The 25,415-nt window shown below is 38.3% G+C and overlaps 1 non-coding gene across 1 annotated transcript; it reads left to right on the top strand.

The window, feature by feature from the left end:
• Nucleotides 1-869: 869 nt before the first annotated feature.
• Nucleotides 870-941, top strand: TRNAC-GCA (transfer RNA cysteine (anticodon GCA)). The gene has a single exon. It is a non-coding gene; the product is annotated as a tRNA-Cys (tRNA).
• The last annotated feature ends 24,474 nt before the right edge of the window (nt 942-25,415 follow it).

Genomic DNA, 25,415 nt, shown 5'->3' with positions numbered 1-25,415 from the left:
GAGGTGTGTGTAGATGTGTCAGGTTGTTTGACTTGGTGCAACGCCAACAACTTGGCACGCAAACTTCTCACACAAGTTTTTGGCTAGTTAAGCCAAAAACCACCGTCTGCCGCATATATGGAAATTCGAAATTGGGTCGACAAAAGGAGACTAAGGCCTTGGCTTGGCTTTTAACCAGTATGGCTAGTAGTTGTAGCAAGTATGTAGCCATTGTTTGCTTAGTAATCTACTTGGGCTTGGCAGTTATGTAGCACACACACACACACACATACACACACATCTGCACACAGATACGGAAACTAACTTGTCTCTACCTTTTTGTTGGTCTTCCACCACAGCTGGTGCGAAGTTTTGGCAAAGGCCCCAAAGGTTTGATTTGTTAATTTGTTATTGGTTTGCCATCGGCCTGCGGCTTTCACGTTTGCTTGCACTTGGTTGATATTTCGGGGTTAATTTAAATGCCACAGAGCGATGAAGTGTCTAAAGTAGTTCAGGTGGCTAAATTCAGTTTGAACTTTCTTAACGTAATTGGCATACAGCGAATTGCTGTACTTAGCGTTTTAAGTCGATTCTTGGATAGAAAAGTAAAACCCCTTTGAATAATTATTTGTATTTGTCATTGTCTACATGTGAAAATATTACTAATACTTATAAATTAGAAATACTTAAAGTAGACCAAGAGGTAAATCTTATTTTACTATTGTTTACTTCTTATTCTACTTTCTTCTCTTTACTTATTCTACTTTCGCCCTGAATCGACTCAGATTCAAAGATAATAGGAGACTGATTTATATGACAATAGTTTGTAGAAAATAGATTTATAATAGTGATTAAGTAAAAAACCGACTATTCTTACGATTATGTCAGTTGGGGATATAGCTCAGGGGTAGAGCATTCGACTGCAGATCGAGAGGTCCCTGGTTCGATTCCGGGTGTCCCCTGGGTGATTTTTTTTCCACATTTCATATATTTAGATAGATTTATTTGTATAATACTTGTAAGCGTTTTAAAGCAGTTATTATATTAAGTAAGGTAGTTAGTCTTACATGTTTTCTTCAATGTATTCTTACCACATCATCATGTGTAAATTGGGGCAATTGAACTTTCTCTATATCGGATATTCCCTCTAAACCACTTTTTAAGCGCAGGGTATAAAAATATGTTAAATAAATTAAACACTGTGGCAACGTGGCGACCACAGGACAAACGCAACCAAAACGCAAATGTCTGCCTCCCTCCGAAACTGAAACAAAATAAATTGTAATTAAATCGACAGACTGATAAAAAGAGCACCCGCTCGCCCCTCTTCCACTCACTTCCATACATATTGATTGGCGTCAGTTGTTGTATAACACGATGCCTACGTTAATTATGGTCTACAGACAAAAATCATTGACAACAAGCGTTTGGCAAAATGTAGAAAAAAAACATGTTGCTGAATGCTTTCAAACAGGCCACAAACATTTTAAGCCTTGATCCTATGGTAACCTAAATAAAAATTAATCATCATCTCTATCCATAGTTAGGTGAACTAAATATTGACCACATGTCTTTTGTTGCTTCCAAGCTTTGCTGCCATATATTGCGGATCATGTGAAAATATAAGGACTTCAGAATGGATTTTAAATTTATTTGAGAGACTTAATGCAAGCAATGCACTTAGAATTAAAGTTAGAATATAACAGGCAGAGTGGGGCTAATCGGCGCATTGTTTTTAAATCGTTCATTTATCCTGATCGGGAGCCCATATCCTGTCCAAAGGTCACGCAAATAAAGAATTAATTCATCGTTCAACAAATAGTTCGATCTTTTATTCAAATAAAGCTATGATTTTAAAGCGCCATATTAAAATGTTGGCTTGTGCGCCATTTGGTCCCACCTTAGTTCTAGCTTTTAAAACTAAAAATTTTAAAATTAATTAATTTACCCCTCTCACCAATTAGGCCAACTCTCCCTTAAATCATCTGTGCACATTTTCCTCGTAGATCTACCTTCTTAATAATCTTAATACTAATAATAAACCTAATATTTTTTAAATGCTTGCGCTGGCCTTGCCAACTGACGTCGACCCTTCACACTTCTATCTCTATTTAGTTGCATAACCATCATAAGTACTTGATACATTCTCAATAAGCAATATTAAGTCATGCACGACGTTTACTATAAGCATCTCTATTATAAACATTCTGCTACAGTGCGTGGCAAAATTCTACACATTACCTTTCTATATGCATTTGTTTGCTTTTTGTGACTAATGGATGTCTTGACTTTGATATCCAAAGACCACTTTAATAAACTTCCTCTTCCGCTGGTTCGAGACTATTAGGCTTGGTTTATGTATGTGTATGTCGGGACCAAAGTGATTTCGAATATTATAAGTTTGAAATTATCGCCTAATGGGCGTCAAGTGTTGCATTTTAATTGAGAAAGGACTTGCTTTTGGAGCTGCCAGTGTGGTGGTATTTATCGATAAGTATCGCATAGAGCAAGAGTGTCGCTGTCAAGTAAGAAGGTGAGCTGCCCCTTTTTCAGCGGAAACGTGGGACGAAGAAGACGGCGACTCGTTGCGCTGAAAGTTCAGTAATTATATTATTGGAAAACAACAACGTAACAACTAACCCGACATATACATATGTATATGTTTATATTTTTAGTTCTCGATACTACGGAGAATGAACTAGCAGCCTTTGTTGAGAGATGATATCAATTAAGTTATCCAATTTGGATGGAAATCCTAGCACTGTGTCTAGTGACTTCATTAATCTCTTAAAAGGCAATCCTTTGACACACTTACTTGACTTTGTTTCCTCTCTTTTGCTCTCTCACTCTCTCTCAAACTTTCTCTCTGAGACTCTATGTTTTTGAATCGCTTTTGTCTTTGTACTTCCGTTTGAGTTCCCTTGGCCACGTTTAGTGCTTAATAAAGTCGACGCTGATTTAATAATATTAAGATCAACGTCATAAAATGCTTGCGTTAATGTTGTTCAGTTAAAATTTTTATGCTTGCACCATAAGACCAAAGTGGAAAGTGGCAAAGTGGCAGACTGGCAAAATTGCTTGCAACATCATCAGCACGACCCACTTTTCGTTCCGTTACGTTCCGGTGCTGCGTGTCCTCGTGATGTTGTTGGTGCTGGTGCCGTTTGACAGACATGGCGCAACAGTCTGACTGACATCTGTTGTTTGCAACATAATAATAATCGTTATAATTTATTTTAAAATGCAATTTACGCAGCGACGAGTGTCGAGTTTTGTCGAGTTGGATGGAATTCAGTTGAGTCAAGTTGAGTTCAGTTGATGTTCTGCATGACAATGAGTGCGACGAATGAATAGAATGAATGAGGCAAATAGAGCAAGTCGTGTCCTTATGGCACTAAAAACGAGTTAATTAGCGTTGATTTTGTCTTTCGGTTAAGCACGAAACTGTTAAATAAACACACAGCTTCAGCTCAGCTCATTTATTAGCCAAACGGGTCACGTAAGAGAGCCAGCAAATAAAAATCGACACCGGAAACGAGTTTAGTTTGATACAACTTGCTCATTTACAATTAGACCAGGCCCGAAATAGAGTACTAAAGCAACAACAAAAAACACACCCACACACAAACACAGAACGCCAACAAAAATAGGTAAATAACAGGAAACATTTTACACTAATTAGCGACGCACGCAAATGGGCGGCTTTTTGTTGAATGAATCTCCCGCTCCCTTCGCATCGTCGGGACGAAGGATGTCGAGCTCTTTGGGGTGGAGGTGATGGGATGGAGCCCGGGGAGGCATTTGAGCCATATAAAAGTCACTGCCATAAGCCTAATTATGTTGTACAAGTTGTCGTCACTGTAGTTAATGTTGGATTTTAAGTATTTAAGGGCAGCTGAGGGACGAACGAGAAGAGCTGCAAAAAAAGCCTTAAATCTTATGCTCGGTTTTAAGCTGGACGGCGGTAGAGCCGGGGGTTGACTTTTTCGTGTTTTTACTTTTGCATTAATTAAACTCACTGATGGGGTCAACAGCACTTTAAAGCAAAGAGGAAGGACGAACCACTTAAAATTAAACCCAATTAGTAGCTTTCCCACGGATCAAAATTATCTCGCAACTTATGATAAAACCGTTGATTCTAAATTCCCATATCTAGGATTTCTTTTCTCAATCATATCTTTGTGGTTATCTCTTCAGTAAGTGCGGTCGTTGACATTTTCCAGCGAATAAAAATAGTTGGTGGTCAGTAAATGGTCAGAATGCGGCATTTAAATGAAATCACTGCAGCTGCCAAGACATAAGTTAATAAGGATACAGCCACTTTGCGACCCGATTACATATACAGTTACGGTTGCAGTTGAAGCGGCCATAAGTGGAGGCTTTTTCAAGGATTTGCCGAAAAGTTGTTCAAGTTGAACGTTTTATTTTCAAGCGACCTACAAAAGTGTAATGGGAAAAGGGAATTCCGAAGACCAACATATATACATACACACACACACACACACAAATAGGAAGAGAGTCGAAGATTCGGAATACGGGGTAAAGAAGGATGAGACTTCTAGCCGCAGGGCCGTTATGGGCTTGACATTTTGAAGACATTAAACTGAAACTGTGGCCCGACCAACGGCAGGTGGGTCAGGCAAGGAAAGGAAAGGAAAGGCAAGGTAAAGCGAGAGATACAAGAGTAGGGCAGATTTCCCTAAAGACAAAGACTACCAGCAAGGACCTTCCTTACTTCGGGTCTGGTCGAGTTCAAGTTATGAATAATTAATGTCAGTCTAGGTGTGTGCGTATTGTGGGCGTTCTCTAAACGGAAGCTGTCTTAGTTTCTCGGTGTCTCTGCGTGTGTGTGGGTTGATGTGTCTGGGTGTGGTTCCCTTCCTCTCATTTCCTCGTCTCTTCATCAAGTATACGTCTGCTTTGTGCTGTGCTATTTCGGCTCGTCCGTGTGAGCGAGTTGATAATTTGTTATAATTGCCGGGGGATGCCACAGGTCAATTTTGTGGGCATTTATATAAATTTACCTCGACAAGTCAGCAAAAAAACTAAAAAACAAAAAGGGAAATTTCTGTCTGTGGCTGGTGGTAAAAAAGTTTAAATGCTCATCTCAACTAATCAAATTACAACCAGGAGCACGGCAAGTGATTATGATTGGATAGACAAAATGAGGAAACTGGAAACTAATATAAATGAAGTAGGTAAATACTCTGTACATAAAATTGTCTGTTACAAAAGTCTTCCTCTTCACCATCTAGTCAGACTGGCTTTCAGCCAATACCAATTTTAAAACAACATGAATACTGATAGTATTAGTTTGCAATCCTTTTGTTATTGATGTTAGTTTGACAAATTTAAGCAGACAACAGATTCCTTATGTTCACACTGAATGGGAAACCACCTTCTAGGGCAGAGCATCTGCTTTTCTACTTAGCTTGGAGAACAATTGACTAGCTTCCAGTGCGGGGAGCTGAACTTCAATGTCCAATTATCAAATTTTTGAATTTTGACGCACATTACAATGTCCTCTTTATATTACTCAGTGTCTGTTTCAAACTGCTGGTGCTTTTTATCATCGAAATGTATTAAGCAGGCATTATATGCGATTTCTACTCCGTAAAAACAGTATCTATATATCATCATTATCAACAGCCGTGTCAACATAGCCGTGTTACTATACTATATGTTGACATCCAAAATCTCGGACATACATATGTAGTTCAAAAATCCATTAAGAAATGCCTGGAACATTTAAAAGTTGGAAGAATCTATATTTTGGCCTGAAGTGTGCAATCCATAGAAGGAGGCAATGCTGACAAGGTAAAGTGTTAATCATTATTGATTACACAGGCCGACATGACTGCATACTTAGTTTTCGTCCATCACGTCTAGATTTTGTGAAATATGGAGATCTGGTGTTGGAAAATAGGCACCCAAAAGTATACTATAGAAAGTTTAAACAAAAATTTTCAACTTTTTTAACAGATTTTAGACTATTCTATATAAGAAAATTAGTTCTTGTTTGCACATATAATTAATAAACAATTTGTTAGACGCAGCAAATTCCTATAATTTTTTAAAATTAAAAAACAGACAATTCTTGGAATCCCTGTAGCATACTTTTATGTTCAAATTTTACTCATTATAGAACCATATCCAAATCATATTAAATCAAGACTAATATATTAATAGGATAAATAATGTTTTTAGTAAATTGTTATGCCTATATCATGGAATAATATATTGCAAATGAGGTCATTTCGAATAATTTGAACACGAAATCCTGACGTGATGGGGAAAAACTAAGTACAGGGCCGTGATCAGCACCCCCCAATTACTATAGGAGACCTATTGAACTTCAAACACTTTTTCATGACCTCAAAAATGTCGGCCTGTGTTATTAGCTCAATGGAACGTTTTTATAGTTATGTCTGCCTCTCCGTATGGATCAATACAAACTACGCCGTTCAGAAGTAGTTCAGGAGTGAAACCATTTGAAAATTTATTTTAAACTAGATCTATGTAGTCAACAGTGTACGAAAGAGGTTTGAGGCGTTTTAAATGAGAAAAGGTAGCAAGGAGTATTCTGTTTCAACATCCATGGATTCGTACCCAGAAATGGTCCTAGCGCAAGGCGCATTTATGCCTTGAAATCATAAACAAAGTTAAGCTTTCATAGTGTAAAAATATCGATTTACTTGAAAACATTGAGACTAAAACTGGATTGTGCCAAACAATGAAATTTGAAATTTACCGAATGACCTTTTTTCAGTTTTGACTTTATTAGATTATTATTCGTTGCGAGACCTTGCAACATTTGAGTTTAGCACTCGCCAGTATAATAACTTTCCCTGCAACATGGCTTACGTGCATTCGAGCGAATTCCTGATGGCCATAAATACCTTAACAGCTTTTCCGTAACTTAAGTCACCTCAACACTTAACGGCCAAACAACAGCAAAGCTGAGTCGGCAACGAGTAGAACTGGCAGCTCAGGGCCAGGTGTATCTCCCAGGACTTCCCCCATGCCAGACACTCCCCTTCACCTGTAAGCGCATTAAATGCACTCGCAGGTGGTTTTGCCGGAGAGGTGTGGCCAGTCATTTAAGTCTCACATTACGCTTAAACGCTGGCAAAATGGAACTTTTTGTTTCAACATTTGTGTTTTTATTTCATTCTGCGAGTAAACTCAATAATGCACTTGGCACAAACACACCCCGACACACGCACGCACATACACTCATACATACATAAACACCTACAATTGCCTGGCTCCTTTTAATGCGTTTTTTCATAGGTTTTTAAGCCCATTCAATGGAAACATATGGCACATGTCGCGGCCATTTATCCTGCAGTTGTTGGACACCATTGAAATGTGTGTGTTTGGCAATTTTATTTGTTTTCGTATTTTGTTTTCCTCTCATCTTTCTATTATTGTTGCTGCACTCCTCAGCTGTAAAGCAGGACAATTGATAGCCGTCCTGAAGAGTACTTTAAGCTGATATCGCACAACTGTCAATGGCAGTTGAGTTAAGTGTCCGCGAAAATAAAGCAAATTAATTCGCAACTAAATTGAATCGTGATATAGTTGCATTATTTATTCATTTTATTAGGCCATTTATAATTAATAAAATGCCTCAATTATGCAAATTTCCACCTAGTTATTGTCGTGTGTACTCCAAATTTCTTCTATTGAAAGTTAGAGGTTACAAAAATTTTATAAAATTTAGCTCTTCTATATCCCTTGTAATCTATGATAAAATTTTCCCTTAGTAACACTTATACGAGGGTGGTCCGATAAGTACTTAGCCTCACCGCCCAGTGGCGTCACTATGGCAAGAAAAGTTTATTATCGTTTAGAACCATCTTAGAGACGACAAACCTTAAAATTCCAGTCGAATCGAATTTGTGCTTTTGTTTTGACTCCGTATAGAAGCGAGCGTGTCCACGGATTCTAGAAAAATGGAAAAAGAGCAATATCGGTCGGTGATTCAATTCTTGTTTTTGCAACGGAAATCACGAAGTGAAATCAAAGAGCGGTTGGATGCTGTGTACGGAGAGTCTTCTCCTTGGATGGCGACCGTCAAAAATTGGTTCAACGAGTTTCAAAATGGTCGCACTTCGGTTTTTGATGAGTCACGTCCAAGTGCTCCGAAAAGTGCAACCACTTAGAAGTCCACGATCTCGTATTGGCAGACCGCTGATTGAAAGTGCTCGAGATTGCTGAGACTGTAGGTATCTCGAAAGATCATGTGGGTTATAACCTGCATGAAATTTTGGGCATGAGAAAGCTGTCGGCGTGATGAGTGCCGCGGCTGCTTACTCTGGACAACAAGCGCAATCGTAAGACGACATCAGACCAGTGTTTGACGCTGCTTAAACGCAATCCGAAGGAGTTTTTGCGTCGTTTTGTAACCGTTGACGAAAATTGGATCCACTGATATAAGCCAGAGATCAATGAACAGTCGAAACAGTGGACTTCACCAGGCGAATCTGCTCCGAAGAAGGCGAACACTGTCCTATCATGCAAAAAGGTGATGGCCACCGTTTTCTATGATTCACAAGGTGTGATCTACATTGACTACCTGGAGAAAGGCAAAACAGTTATAGGGGCATAGTATGCTTTATTGACCCGATTCGACGCTGAATTAAAGAAAAAACGGCTACATTTTTCTTTCAGTGCTCTTTCGCCATGGCCAAATTGACGGCACCGTCCACAGTATTCTTCAGAGTCGGCCCCGTGCGACTTCTTTTTGTTTCCAAACTTGAAAAAGTCACTGCCCGGGCAGAAATATGAGTCGAATGGAGAAGTCATCTCCGCCACGGAGGACCATTTTTCAGACCTCGAGAAAACTTATTTTTCAGACGGGTTAAAAAAGTTGGAGCATCGCTGGATCAAGTGTTTCAACCTTAAAGGAGACTATGTTGAAAAATAAATCGACTCTTCTCCAAAATGTTCGTTTTTCATTTGTAGACTACTTAGCCTAAGCAATTGCTTATCGGACTGCCTTCGTGTAACCCTAGGTCAACGACTTTTTCACTCCTCCTTTTCATTTGACTGACTCCAGCCAGTTCTTAGTCGATCTTTAGTCTCTTTGTGAAAGATCTTTTCTGAAAATTGTCCTTTTTTTGTACCCCCTTCTCCTGTTCTTGTATTGCTAAGCTTTATATCAAACATTTAACTAAGGATAATGAAATTTACGATTTGTTTGTTTCTTGATAATACCATAAAGGACAAGGGACTTTAAGGTAATGTTGATTTTTCATATTGAATATGACCTTATCAAGAATTCCATACAATAAACTTAATGTCAAACATTCAATTTTTTATTGAATTAATTATTGTGCATTAATAATCGGATTGATATTCATAAATGGCTTTGCTTAAATTAATCAATAAATTTAATCTTCACTCATTAAAGATGTGTACGTACATATTTCTGTTTTGATTAATAAACAAATTTGTTGCTAAATTTAATGCTGCCTTTGTAATGAGAAAGGTTAACTTCATTATCGAAAACACACAAAGCAATAAAGTCCAACTTTTCCAACTGGTTTTGCTTTTCTCCTAAGATTTTTTTTGCGAAGATGGCTTTTCCGTTTGGCTCGGAGCCCGGGGACTGCCGGCTGCCACAACTTGAGTTAATTTAATAAATCTTGAACAACTGAATAAGCTTTAAATTAATGACCCTGTAAAGTTCATATAAATTATTACGTTATCTCGAGCATTCACTGGGAAACACTTTGCCCTTTGCCCGCTCGACAGAACGTGGCAGCTGCCACACCCACACCACGTGTGCCACAATATGGCAATCACACTCAGACCCTCAGACCCGAACCCCAACTCAAGTCCATGCCCAGGCCAACCATATCCACATATCCAAATGATTTCTCATTTTCCCCAGCAGGCAACAGCGGGGCAAGGAGCGACGCAGTGGCGCAGCAGCAGTGGCACGAATATTTTTATGCCTTCCGAAAATCAAATTTGTATCAATTACAATTGCATTAACATATAATTTGCGCTCCTATCGTATATCCAAAATCTCAGGAGCAGACGAAGCGGCAGCAGCTGAAGCATTTGTCTGAAATGAATATTTAAATGGCCTTTAAGCGTAAGAACGTAAAGCGAGTTTGCCCATCTTGAAATCGCTATCGTATTTCAACACCAAACCTCTCTTGATTATTTTTCCAAACAGTAAGTCCAATTAGGAATACAAATTGAAACTAAATTATCCTGCCGCCTTTCAAGCTCTTTCAAGGCAACTATATATACACTTTTGTCTGTAAGTACATTAAATGTTTTGTGATGTCATATATATGTATATGAATCCTTCTTCCAAACATTGAAAAACAGTTTTAAATATCTTTTCTTTTCGATTTGCAATTATAATTGAGTCCTTTCAGAGTGTAGTGTCTTTGTCTTTTTCCACAACCAAACGGATAGCTCTTGCTGACTAACTTTCATTTCTATTCTCCAAAGACCCAGACGTGTCATTTAACTGAAATAACCCCCATGGCATAATTTCATTCAAGAGCTTAACATACTAATTTCTGGCCGCAGACTGGGCATAGGCTCGCAGCATGAAATGTACATGGATATAAAAATATATTTTACGACTTTGGCCCACTCCGCACTTCTTGCATCACACCATTTGGTGGGTCTAGCTCCACGTCACTGACCAAAGTTCGGGCTTGTCATCGTGCATCACGCTGCAGAGGAGAAAAAGATAAATTTTATTATCACACAACCTCGAAATACTGTAAAACTGCCGTCTGCTGAATGCTGTTCTGTCATTTCAAAATTTATGCGCCTTTTGTGACCAACTGTACACCCAAACACATGCGAGCCAGACTCACTGATGTCTTCCTCCTCCCAGTTGCTCTCGGTTGAAAACCAGTTTATGATATGGCAATGGCGCAAATAGTTTTGCTAATTTTTCCTTTACGGAAATTAGAGCATAAACTTTTGCTGCTGGCGCTCTTAAAAGTTGGTTCCCACATTCGACTCCCCAAGCCACGCCCTACCAGTGCCCCTTCGGAAATGAAAAGCGTACAAGATCTCAGCTTGGGTACAACGATTTTTATATTCTCTTGTTCCTGACAATCCTGACAATGCCAAGCGGAATAGATCCTAAAAATAAAGAAATCCTTGTAAAAATGTTCAACTCAATTTTCTAACCATTCAATATGGCATCGACATGTCTAAGTAGTCAAAGCAGTAGAGAGTAATGGAAAATAAAGAGTATACAGTATAGAGAGTGAATAAACTTAAACATTTTGCCATAAGAATTGCAGCTGCAACAACAACACCAAGAAGTGCAATTTATTTGCTCTTCGGTGAAGGATTTTTCTTTTTTCTTCTGTTTTTTTGCATTTCTAACTTCGGTTTTTCTTTTTCTTCGTCTATTTTTCTTAAATTTTTTTTGTTTGTTTTTGGTTTATTATTAACACTCACACGCATATGGAAAAGTTTTTCCTCTTTCGGGAGGTTATTGTTGTTGCACTTTTGGCTCCATCTCAAAGTAAAAGTTATGAGAGTTTTCCTAGCAAAAGTTTCACCACATTCATGCATTTGTGGTAGTTCGTGTTGGTGTTGCTTGACTCGATTGCCAGGCAGCTTTAATTACACTTAAGCTTAAAATCAAATGCAAAACTTCTTCTATAGTTATGCAAGCCAGCTTTGAACACCAAAGAGAAGAATTTTCTCCAAATTTCATCAAAGGATTCTCATTCAATTTAATTTATAAACACATGGAAATTAATAATATTAACCATTTGTCTCTTCAACGACAATCGAGATTAATGAGATGCGTCAATCAACACTTTTAATTATGTCGATTATGTTGTTCTTGACTGATATTACACGTGTTTTATACCAGCAAGTTGAATACTTTTTACCGAATCTTATAGTCTCTAAAATAAAAAAATATATATTTATAATCCTTTTTTAAAGTTGTGCAAATCTGTTTTAATTATTCAATTGTATATAACACTTACAAAGGTCAAGAAATATGTATCTTTTCTTTAGATTATTATTAGATTCTATATAAAATTTTTCTTTTTTTAGCCTCAAGACTAGAAGACAAAGCAAAGCGGGAACACTAAATGTATCGTTTAGATATTGTTAATAAAGTAAATTAAGTTTAACATTCTAATAATTGAATATAGTTAACCTAAGGAATCATTAAACTAACAATGAGAAAGTTTCTGTATTTTCAAAAACTTTGTTTGAGCGGGTCAATCTTACTGATTTATTTGTATGATTTTAAATCATAGGCAGCACAAAAGGTGAGCAGGTTGTCTGTATAGCTATTTCAAGAACCACCAAGTTCTATCATCAGCGGACTTCGCTAAAGAATCCACAATTGTAATAGCCATACCATATCTTCAACGCTAAAAGTAGTTGGGAATTCAAACTACATGAAGTGAAAAAGGAACGGCAAAGCTTCTGTACTATAAAACTGGAGCTTAACTTCATACATCCGAGTCACATGGCCAAAACTGTAAAGGAATGGCTTGAAAATCAAAGTTTTCTGAAGTAGCAGTGGCCGGCTCAAAGCCCAGATCTATATCCGATCAAAAATCATGGGCTCTTGTAAAGAAGCAACTGCCGCGCGACGATAATCCTTCCAGGACAATGGGCGAGATTTCGAGTCGAGTCCAAGGGGAATGGAGCACTCTATCGCACGGATTGATGGAAAAATTGGTGGACAGTATGTCCAGGAGCAGTAATAGCGTGATTAAAGGCAAAGGCCTTTGGACTAGATTCAAAACATTCGTTAATCTATAAGTTTTGTTATACGAGCAAAAGTGGATACATGCTCATATTTCAGTTTTTTCTGGATTATTTGAGCTAAAAGGGGATATGAAAAAAAAAAAAGTTTTTGTTTTTCTTTTTATATATTATTAATGGATTTTTGTTAAAAATTGGGATTCGATTAAGGCATTTTCCTGGGTTTTAGAGCCACTCAAAGTCACAGTATCGAAACATGTATCCGCACTTTACCTTTACTTGAATGTATTTGGACTTCGTGAATTAATTCAGTTTAGTTTTTCCATAAAGTGATTAAAGGAAATTTGGCACACTTGAGCTGCATGGACATTTGCTGGGTGAATAGTTTCGAAAAGGACAAAAACGTCCCTCTTCCAGGATACCATATCCATCCGAATAAGAAACAACAAATTCTCCTTTAACCTGAACTGTGTATACGATGATATTTTATGGCATTTACCTATTGAGCATGGCAAACAACACAATAAATTTGAAATGCCCATTTTTATATGCATTTGCACACCGCAAAAGCAGCAGCAGCAGCAGCAGCAGGGACAATAATAACAACAAGAGCGTTAAAATGCATATTGCGTATACGACGTGTGCATGCAAAAATATACGATATGCAATGATGGGAAATTGGCATTTGCGTTACTTCATTATTTTGCACTCAAAAACACGTATGTATATATGTATACATATATAAAATCTATATATGCAGATATATTTTTTACGACCGTTGACCATTGGACGAAAGTGGCTAGCATTTCCGTGCCGGACGAGCAACAAAAATAAATATGTGTATGCAAAAATGAAAATCTCAAATTTGCGTGCAACTCAATCAAAATGCGTAAGCCAAAACAACAATAACACGTAGCAGCTGAACAGGGAATGACATCGCAAACAAGAATGTGCGAATTGTTAAGATGTATGCAACAGTTTCGATGAATTATTGCAATAACAAATCTGAAAAATTGGGTAAAAAGATATATATAATCCGACAACATACTTTCAAACAAACTTTGGCACACTTTAAACTTTAAACACACTCAATTAGATAAAATAAAATGTTTAGCTAACTTTTCTATTTCCAAACACTCACACACACACCACAAACTCTCACATACACACACACACACAGCTTGACCCAACAGTCTAACTTTTTGACTAGCTGAAAAATGTTTGAGATGAACGAAAAGGAAAGAGAGAAACAAAACTTTTTACAACTTTTGGCAATTATCTTGTGAGCCCAAGCTATAGCTTCACTATGGCTATAGATATATAGACCTATGCTCTACATGTATATGTATCTCCGCCAGCTGTTGTTGGCCCCACAAAGTACTTTTTTCCCATTTTTGATGGCCTGTCGAAATTTTTTAAAAAGAAAAATGAGAAACAAAATCCCCCTAAAAAAATATTTTACGTAGAGCAAAAAAAAAAACAGAAGCATACTTTTGGCCGCTTACTTAATTGTATCAATAATGGTTTGCCTTTAAGCCCTTAAGTGCATTTCCGTTTCAGAGTTATCGGTGTTGACAATTTGCTGCAAACTGTCTAAAAATAAAATACATTGAGCAAAAATCACATGAAACAATAATGCACTGAACAATAAGCTAGCCAAAAAACTTTACAAGCATTCAAAGAAATAAACATATATTCTCCTTTTTGTTTGTTTAACTTTAATTAAAGCTTAACCTTAAAAATTTAAAAATTTAATCGAATCTACCAATGACCCTGAGTATGGTCTTTGGTTAAGGTCTAGTAGTTAGGTCTTATTACATACATTCGCTATATTCGAAATAGCCGACCTTAAACTGAAAATTAATAATGTTAATTATAGGTACACCAAGAGCGTGAAATGCTCTGATCCTGTTCTTGATCAGAATCAATAGACGAATAAAATCGCCTTAAAGGCTTTGATCTTATTTGCTCACTCATCGAATTTCAAGATGGTGATTCGTTCTAGGAACTAGAGATATGTAGATGCGATAAAACTGAGCTTCGTTATTTTAGAATCTATAATAGCTTAAGCTACCCACTTTGGTATGAAATCATTGGTAGTACTAAAACTTAATTTTAAATTAAATTTATTTAACATTTTTGCATTTTAATAAGCACTTTCGTGGGTCATCAAATCATCGTCTTTGTAAGATTAACCGACATTACAACGAAGTTAAAACTTTATTATTAGGAGTAACGCAAAATGATATTCAAGACTCGAAAATTACTCACTATTACAATTTTATTTTATATTATTATATTTAGAAACAAATAATTATGGTGAATAATCAGAGGACCCAAGTCGCTAAATAACTATTTCTACTCTCCCTATTCACTAAGCTTATCAAAATTAAAGAGACACATTTTAAGAGCATTTCGTGCTCTGTAAACACTCTCTTAGACTGGAATATTCCAGACTCACAGAGCAACAGAGAAGGACACAAGTCGTCGGTCGGGTTCATTTTCGAACATAAACAACAAGAGGTAGGCCATCGGGCAGACTGTTGGGGAGGCAGAGGAACGAAAGCCCCTTACATTGCCTTACACAAAGTGTGGCCAAAAGGCAAAACAAAAAACTGAAACAGACAAAAAGGAAAAAAATGCCCAAAAGCGGGCAGCAGTGAAAGGGATTCGGAACAGAAGCAAAATGTCACCAAATAAAGCAGCAAAAAACGCGCAATGCCTTTTTAAAATGGGTCAACGTGGCGTATGCTTAATACCCCTGCCAGTCGGTTTAATGAGCCTTTCCAAAAAAAAAGAAAACAGAAAACAAAAATAAAAGACAAAAACTGCGAAAAAAGGAGCAAGGCTAGGGAAAAAGAACAGTAAATGCATACGCAGAGATTCTAATCAAAGAAAGTAAGTGTCTGCTGGGCGCCAGTTACAAGCTGAAAGCAAAAAATGCTGCATACTTTTTGGTGCATTTACTTGACTTGGCACTTTTGAAAAAGTCTTCGCCTTGGCTTATGTTGTCGACTTTTGTCATGCCAAAATGAAAGAAGAAAAAAACAACTCAGAAAAGCAAAAGAAACGCATAAAAACTTGTTGAGATTTATCTTGCCACACGCGAAGGACGCAGCTTCTCATAGCCTCCCCTTCGTCTCCTACCCCACAAAACCCACCCACTCAGGCTACATCGCATCAGCTAACTGCATTAGAGCGACTACAACGCTGCCGTTGCATATTTCTTATGCTGCATATGCCAGTTTATTTATGGCCTGGCCGCTTCTCCTCTGTCCTGGCATTTAAGCGCCTTAAAGTATGCACAGCGCATTTCTTTTGTGCTGCACTTCCCTGACACTTGTTGTGGTTGTTGTTGCTGCTGTTGGTCTTGATGTTGATGCTGCACCTTATGAAAATCAGCGGCAGCGCGACAACACTTGACTGACTGAGTAGATATAATAATGTTGCTCTTGTTGCAAGTTAAATATGCAAGTGGGTCAAAGGTTTTCCTTCTGGCTTCTCAAAGAAAGGAGTTCCAAAGTTCAACGACTCAAAACAATTTGATGAGCTGCTCAAAACCGCCGAGTCAGCATTCAAGCAACCAAATTGTGTAACAGATTTTGAAAACAAACAGTTTGAATTACAACCTTTTTTGATGGAATACCCTTTACGATTCACAATCTCTTTTGTCTAGACACCGATAATCCTTTTAGAGTATGACTACGATCGGTAAAAACGAAATCCCCACGACACAGGAATCTTCATTTCTGTAAACAATGTTCGGTGAATTTTTTTTTAACTCAAAGAGCTTATAACTCTAAAGTAAGAATTTGTCTTGTATGTCCTAGCAGAGGGAAACATAATATTTTTCTAAATATTTCTATCTCGTCTTTTGCTCTTCCTCAGTCAAATGCTATTGTGAAGAAATTTAGGAATCGAAATAAAGTAACTGGAAGAGTATTTAATCTTCAAGTGGCCAATGCTTTATAGTTTTAGTATTATTTAGGGCTGCAGGCATGACGAAATGTTACAAAAATTTGACCAACGTATATATGTAAATACCTTAATTACTTTATAAATTTTACTGTCTTCAAGATCTGAGCATGTTGTTAGATGTATGTAAGTCATTGTGCCCAAAAGAATTACTTAAGTTTGTTCTTATTAATAATTCTCGATATTCTCTGCTGTCGAAGGGAGCCGTTAATAATTTGTTAATCATCAAAGAGAACTAAATATCGGAATAATATAATATAATATGTGTACTGCGATGTTTAGCTGAATATGTCCCCAATTATAGGCAATGAAAGTTATGTAATTTTTACCCGTTATGCAGATATTTATATACCCTTTCATTGATTGGCAGTAATATTTTTAAAATGTTCAAAATTCTTTTTCTGTTACTCAATTCATCAATACACAAACAAAACTCCTTTTTTCGCTATACTCGTTGCACAGTTTATGTAGCGTTACAAACATGTGTCCAATTTTATAATGCCCTCAGCAAGGGTATATATGTAAGTTAATAGAGGTGGAGAAGCAGCAGCAATTGAAGAATAGGCAGTATGGACCGAGAGTACAGACCGAGAGGTCGAGGTCTGGAGTGGTTGGGTGGTAAACACCCGAGGGACATGGGATGCGAGATCAGAATAAATGTTTGTAAACAAAAATCGAACCAAAGCCATGATCATTGAAGGGGTGCGGGCCGTTGCTGGACGGAATTCAAATCGTTGCTTCTGCAAGGTGACCTCCTTCAAATACGAGGGACTTAACTTATATTTACCTATTATTGCTCGGAAAATACAATTCATTTTAAGGAAAAATTGGTTTAATTAAGATTAGTAGTGGAAATCAGCCTTACGGTTGATAATCTGAATACAAAAATAAATAAATAATGCTTACACCTGCCGCACCTACTGAACATTTTGTATATTTTTCACATTGTTTTACTCATCACTTTGTTGGGTTCGCCATATGCTAAGGTTCCCTAATCCGATTTGCTTGTCCGCGCCAAACCACGAACAAAATGTTGATAAAAACAACCGTGGCCAACAAACAAAATGGACAAAAAGCAAAAAGGAAAAGCAGTATAGGAAACCCAAATCATACAAATATATAAATAAACAATATACCAACGACAATAGCACAGTCGCAAATATATATTCATACATATATACAAACAGAAGACAAACCGAGAAATAAAATATTGGGACAAGCATAGGAACTGAATTGAAGCATACAAAATATAGTGTACACAGCTGTACATAGCCACTCATCGGAAACGGGTCCTGGGCGTGAAAGTGTGTTGCGGAATCCTGTCCGTCCATCCATAGAGCCAGAGTCCCCGCCCAGTCCTTGTTGCTGGCACACTCTCTTTGATATGACTGTGACCAAGACTATAGAGTTCCCTCACATGCAAGACGAAAAATGCATTAATACTAATAATCCAGAGAGACGATGTCGTGTGGACTCTTCAGTATTGTTAATTTGGAGTATTCAACAAGAGTCCTTATTCAAATATTATTTCCGAAAAGAATTTTGGTTTCAATCGCTTCGCCATTCTGGAAGAAGCTCACTCGCAATGTTTCCATTGCCTAACCATTGAGCAACAATTGAAATATGACCCAAAAATGCAAAATGTTTTTTAGCAAAGAGACAAACAAAGAAAAAGGAAAATGAGTGGATAGCCAAACCGAACAATGGTAAATGGAATCGAACAACTGTTGAGTGTACCACAGTATCTCCCCGTCAGCAGGCCCCTTTTCATTCTGACTCTCTCTTGGTGGAAAACAAATGCCGTCTAAACAATTTGTATTTGTTAGTATTCAAATAACCGGAAGCGTTTCCCTTGGCTACAACAAGGCAATATGTGTCGCCCCGCGCAAACAGCAACACCCTCTGCGACCACTTTCACCCTCGCACACACACACACACATACAGACACAGATACACTCACTATTATCATCCAAGGAAGGACTACTCCAACTATCAATAACACTTAAAAGCTTTTTTAAATATTTTCCATTTTCATCTCTTCCTTTTTTTGTTGTTTCAATGTTGGTTTGCTTCTTGTTTATCCTTCTTCCTCATGGTCTCTCTCCACTCTCTTTCTATGCATTTGTTAGTTTTTGGTGCAGAATATTTATTATTTTTTATTTATTACTGCAAATAGTTTTTGCTTCTGTTTCTGCTCCTGCTGTTGCTTCTGTTTCAGTTCCCTGTCTCCTCAATGTATTTAAAAATGCAATTTTTCTCGTGTTGAAATGAAAAATATGCTACACTCAGTATACACCAGGGAGAAATGACGTTGGGGCCCATACCCACTTCCCTCTATTCTCTGCATCATAAAATATTGGAATACTTCCATAAGCATTTCAATATTTATCAATATACACAAATACATGAACATATATATATATATATGTATATATATTGATATAGGTATGAACATACACACAAATTTATATGGGCATTCAAATATTTTGCATTTGCCGAAATAGTTATGAAATTTCGCTTCAGAATTTTCTTTATTGAAGGCCACACTGACTGCAATATCTGTTTGGCTGTTAAAGCCACTTTCGTTGATTTGAGCTTAAGATTACCAAATTTAGAATAATTTTTCCTGAAATTTTCCAACGTTGTCAAAAAGTTGCTGCCCTTCACAATGTTCTTGCTTAATCTGGAGACATTTTAGTCAATATTTGCAGGAAAATAATTTCAAATAATGACCTTTAGACTAGACAAAAATCAATATCGAATGACTTAGTTTAGCTGTAAAGTTTAAACGCACTCAGTTTGTGATTCAACAATCAATCAAAGGGAACCGTATTCACAGCTAGCCTAACTTGTTAATTCATAAAATGATGAAGCTGCATCCTTACCACCAAATGCATTATATGGTATATCAATACAGTGCAGCTTGCTCAAATGCAGAGTTGTAAACTACAGTGGACACTCGAAAATAAGTTTTGCTTAACGAAAAAAGCTTCGGTTAACGATCAACAAAAAAAGGTAGAAACCTCAATAAACCTTAAAGAGCTGTCTAGTATCAGCTATTGTCATAAAAATAGGAACAATCGGTCGAAAACAGTGACTTTTACAAATTCACTTCGTTACTTTTCACACGATTGTCCTAAAATTTAATATGTCAGTTGAATAATGCTGTATTATACAGCTGCTATATAAACTTATAATGAACAGCCTAAGATTGTAGGAAGTTCTTAAGCGAACTTAAGACTTTTTAGACAAAACCTTTTTCACATTGACGGCTTTATGTAGGAAGAGACATTAGACTTCTTCTTCCGTCCAATTCCTTAAAGAGGGTTATAAGTTTCATTTTACTTTCAATAAAAGCTGCACCTGAAATATTATTTTGTCGAATTTTTCAGTTTTTTAAAAGATTTGATGCATTTTATGTTAGTTTCTTCCAAAAACAGGCCAAACTGAAAAATGTAATTGTTACGTATGTGACCCATCTCTAAGAAGCTGTTATCGTCGGACTGTTAAAAGGTCTGTTAACAGCTGCACTTCTCAGTCGTTCTACTAATTGCTTCGGAACAACATCGGACTTCCCTGCTACAACTACGAGGGACTTCTACTACTACTACTACTACTACAGCTACAAGGGATTACTACTACAACTACGAGGGATTGCTACTACCGCGACTACTACTACAGCTACGAGGGACTTCTACTACTGGACTTCTACTTCTACTACTATAACTACAACTACTACATATCCAGATTTCTATATATACATAAGTTTGCACAAACACAAAATTGGCGACGAGGATGGGATAATTCGTCAAACTTATATATGTATATGTCGTGTACAGTTACAATCGACCAAGCGAAAGCGAACAAAGAGACGCCAAAAACCGCATGCGTGCTGGCGCCAAGTTTATTGGAATAAAGAAACGATACTTTTCCAACGCGCGCATTTGCAGACAGACGCGCTACGACTACTGCAATTTGGATTGATGCTCAAACACACACACATACGATCGAATTCAACTACTAATGTCTGATTTGGAATCACATGAGGAAAAGCCCACCAAAGTGAATATTGCTACAGAACGCAAAACAACAAATAAATCAGTGATAATGTCAGGAGTGGGTCAGTTAGAACCATTTGATTTAAATCACCCAAACAAATGGACAACTTACAAGCAGCGTTTTGAGCTGTATCTTCTGGCCAATGACGTTACGGAGGAAGCACGGAAGAAGGCTGCATTGCTTACCCTGGCTGGCGCTCCACTGTTCGAGCTTCTAACGTCATTGGCATCCCCTACTCAGGTGAGTGATTTGAGTTTATCGGAAATATATGAAATACTCAACCAACATTTGTCTCCATGTCAATCGGAAATTGCGGCCTACTACCAATTTCACAAGCGAGACCAACTAATTGATGAATCGGTTGCGAACTACATGGCTGCACTTAGGACTCTCGCTGTCGACTGCAAATTCGGAGCTGCGTTGGATCGCATGTTGCGCGATCGCTTCGTATGTGGAATGAAGGATGAGGGTCTTCAGAAAAGTCTTCTAGCAGAGGCAGATTTAACGATTCAACGCGCGATGGAACGCGCCACATCTAGTGAGGCCGCTGCTCACAGCGCTTGGGCCATGCGAAATACAGCTGAGAGCACTGAGTCGATTCACGAAGTGCAGACTAACGCGATCCGTCCAAGCCGACCCAATCAGCACCACCAGCCATGCGATGGTTGCGGGGGTGCTCACTTGCGGAAACTGTGCCCACATCGGAACACTGTGTGCCATGCCTGTCACCGAGCAGGCCATCTTCAACGAGTCTGCAGGGCTGTAAGAGACCCGGGTCGTAAAGCATTCAACACATCGAGTGGCCATGACTCCTACCGAGGACCACACAAGCAAAAGCCGAATGAAGAATACAGTGTCCACAGCATACTACCGTTGATTTGCCCAAAGGAAATCGTTACAATAATTATAAATAAACGAAAATGCCAATTCGAAGTGGATTCGGGGTCTGCGATCACAATGATAGACGAAGCTACGTTTCGTTACATCTGGCCAACGGATAGACCGAATATCCAAGATTGTGCTCTAGAGTTTACGGATTACCAGAAAAACCGAATTCCAGTTATTGGCATCGTGGATACATCTGTCCAGTACGATAATAAATACATTCCGAATCTTCCACTGGTTGTTACATCAAGCGGTGGATCGAATTTACTTGGACGCAACTGGTTTATGCCCTTAGGCATCAGCATAGAAGGAATACATGCCATTAACGCTAAACTTAGCATCGAGGCAACTCTGGCGAAGTATAAGGATCTGTTTTCGTCTGAATTAGGCCGTTTTCGGGGGCCACCTGTGTCATTACAAATTAATACTGATGCAACACCAGTCCGACTGCCAGCAAGACGCATTCCATTTGCAATTCAAGAATTATATGAAGAAGAATTAGACCGTCTGTGCTCCCAAGGAATCCTAGTACCCATTGAATACTCCGACTGGGCGACTCCTACAGTGCCAGTAATTAAAAAGGATGGTACTATTCGCATATGTGGCGACTACAAGTCTACAATTAATAAAGTGATTAAGCAACACGGCTATCAAATTCCTCCAATGAATTCATGAGGTGCTTTCAAGATTTGATAAGGCCGGACTACGCCTACGCAGAGACAAGTGTCAATTTGGAGTTCCGTCAGTAGAATTTTTGGGATTTAAAATCGATGCACTGGGTATAAGACCGTGTGCCAGTAAGGTCGAAGCTATCAAGTGCGCTCCGGCTCCAAAAGATAAGAAACAATTACAAGCATTCTTGGGACTCATCAATTTTTACCACGCATTCCTGCCACATAAGGCAACCGTTGCAGAACCGCTTCACCGTCTACTGGATAAAAATGCGCCATGGGTGTGGGCCCATAAACACCAAGATGCCTTCATGAATCTAAAAAATCTTGTAACTTCACAAAATGTGCTAATGCATTTCGATGGCAAATTGCCAGTATTGTTAACGTGCGATGCATCTCCGTACGGAATCGGAGCGGTGCTGAGCCACAAACTTCAGGATGGATCAGAGAAGCCTATTGCCTTTTATTCTAGAACTCTCTCCAAGACAGAAAGAAACTACTCGCAAATCGACAGAGAAGCCGTTGGGCTTATATCAGGCGTTAAAAAATTTCACAATTATCTATATGGCCGTTCCTTTACTCTCGTCACAGATCATCGCCCATTGCTCGGAATATTTACAACGGCCAAGGCAACTCCAAATGTAATTTCCACACAGATGCTTCGAAGAGCAATATTCTTGAATGCCTATGACTTTACACTAATTCATAGACCGGGATCAAAAATGGGCAACGCCGACTTCTTAAGCCGATGCCCATTACCACAACAAGGCGAAGGCAACACTACAGAAGAAGTGTTAATGATTGAATGGGCTGGAACACCACTTGTCAGCGCTCAATCTCTAGCATTACAGACTAAGAAGGACGCGCATTTATCAAAGGTTCTGACCTGGGTGTTAAGGGGATGGCCCAATGGAAAAGTTGATCGTTCAGATCAGCTCTACTCGTATTTTTCTCGCCGACATGAGCTTTCAGCAAACAAAGGAATTCTTGTATGGGGCAACCGGTCTGTGATTCCCGAACCATCTAGACCGGCTTTACTTCAAGCGTTGCATGCTTCACACCCGGGGATTGTAAAAATGAAAGCCATGGCTCGAAGCTACTTTTGGTGGCCTAATATTGATGCTGAAATAGAGCTACTTGTGAAACGTTGCAATCCCTGTCAGCAAAACCGAAACGAACAGCCTCATACAACTACACATCATTGGGAATCTGCCAGACAACCTTGGTCACGCCTTCATATAGATTTCGCTGGCCCCTTTAATGGGAATACCTTTTTACTAGTCGTGGATTCATTTTCGAAATGGCTAGAAGTCTCTGTTGTGAAATCTACATCATCTGCTGCTGCTATTAAATTCTTGAGACAGCTTTTTGCAACGCACGGATTACCTGACGAAATAGTGTCAGATAATGGCACTGCATTCACGTCTGAAGAATTCAGGATCTTTATGAAAAACAACGTGATTCGACACATTCGGTCGGCTCCATTTCATCCTGCCACAAATGGGCAAGCCGAGCGCATGGTACAAAGTACCAAGAATTACCTGAAAAAGTTTGATAGAAATCTTAACATAGATCTCGCACTGGCGCGGTATCTTTTTAGCCAACATACTACCCCTCACTCCACGACAAATCGTACCCCTGCAGAACTACTATGTAATCGAGAGCTTAAGTCATATTTCGACAAAATTCAACCCAAGGAAATAACATACGGAAAGGTCTGCGACCTAACAAATGATAAGCAGTTTTCTATTGGTGCTCCGGTTTGGGTCCGTAACTACGCCCCCGGTCCAAATTGGATAGAAGGCGAAATTGTGGACCAGACAGGCCCCATTTCATACAACGTTCGTTTACATGATCGCCGCATTATTAAACGTCACTTCGACCAACTTCGCCATCGGGTTCCGCCTGTCGAAAGTACTCAAGACACGGAATCAATCGAACTACCTGCTGAGGATGCAGTCTCGATATCTGATGATATACCCGACTGTCCTGAATTGTCTGAACCGGCACCATTGTCCCCAGCTCCAGTGACTCCTCGCAGATCGAGTCGGAAAAGACAACCCCCGGAATTCTTTAACCCATCTGGGTGTTAAGGGGTGTTACGTATGTGACCCATCTCTAAGAAGCTGTTATCGTCGGACTGTTAAAAGGTCTGTTAACAGCTGCACTTCTCAGTCGTTCTACTAATTGCTTCGGAACAACATCGGACTTCCCTGCTACAACTACGAGGGACTTCTACTACTACTACTACTACTACAGCTACAAGGGATTACTACTACAACTACGAGGGATTGCTACTACCGCGACTACTACTACAGCTACGAGGGACTTCTACTACTGGACTTCTACTTCTACTACTATAACTACAACTACTACATATCCAGATTTCTATATATACATAAGTTTGCACAAACACAAAAGTAATCAATGTATTTTTTCCAACATAGATTTAACGGACAAGATGTTGTTACGAATTCTGTTCTTTAACCGAGGGTCCACAGTATTCCAAACAATCCTGGCAAGAATAATAGATTGCACACTTTCGATTTGTCCCTCCAAAACATGATCTTCCTGTAGAATTTGATGTAGCACAACTTTATCTTTCTCTTTGTCTAAATTTCTTTTCAATACGATCTTTCACCGAAGAACCTCTGCAATGAAAATGAGGTTGAAAAGGAAGACTTCTGACGCCAAACCGAACATCTGTGTATTAAATATTTTAAAATAAGAACTGAGATTTGGATAAGATAATACTCTTAAATTCATTTCGGGAGGAAAGATAAATTATTATAATATGATTTGACTCTACTAAATGAAAATAAAATGTAACGAAAATAGAATAAAAACACACAAATTTAAGTCCTAAAAAGATGTACAAAAATAAAGCCGATTGCAGCTAATTTGGCAACGCAAAAGTTTAATTAATTTAAATGAAATGCAACACAAAAAAAAAAAGCAATTTACTAGTTTAGCTCAATTAAGTAAACGCAATCAAATGCAAACATTTAATTATTATTAAATGTGTGTTTGTGTTTAATGAAATTTACTTTTATGATAAATAACGGATGTTCATACTGACGGATGTGGCTAGATCGACTAGGCTGTTGATGTTGATCG

This window comes from Drosophila tropicalis, unplaced genomic scaffold, assembly GCF_018151085.1.
Source record: "Drosophila tropicalis isolate 14030-0801.00 unplaced genomic scaffold, ASM1815108v1 contig_1116, whole genome shotgun sequence".
Taxonomy (NCBI): Eukaryota; Metazoa; Arthropoda; class Insecta; order Diptera; family Drosophilidae; genus Drosophila; species Drosophila tropicalis.
This window is presented reverse-complemented; position numbering and strand designations above follow the sequence as displayed.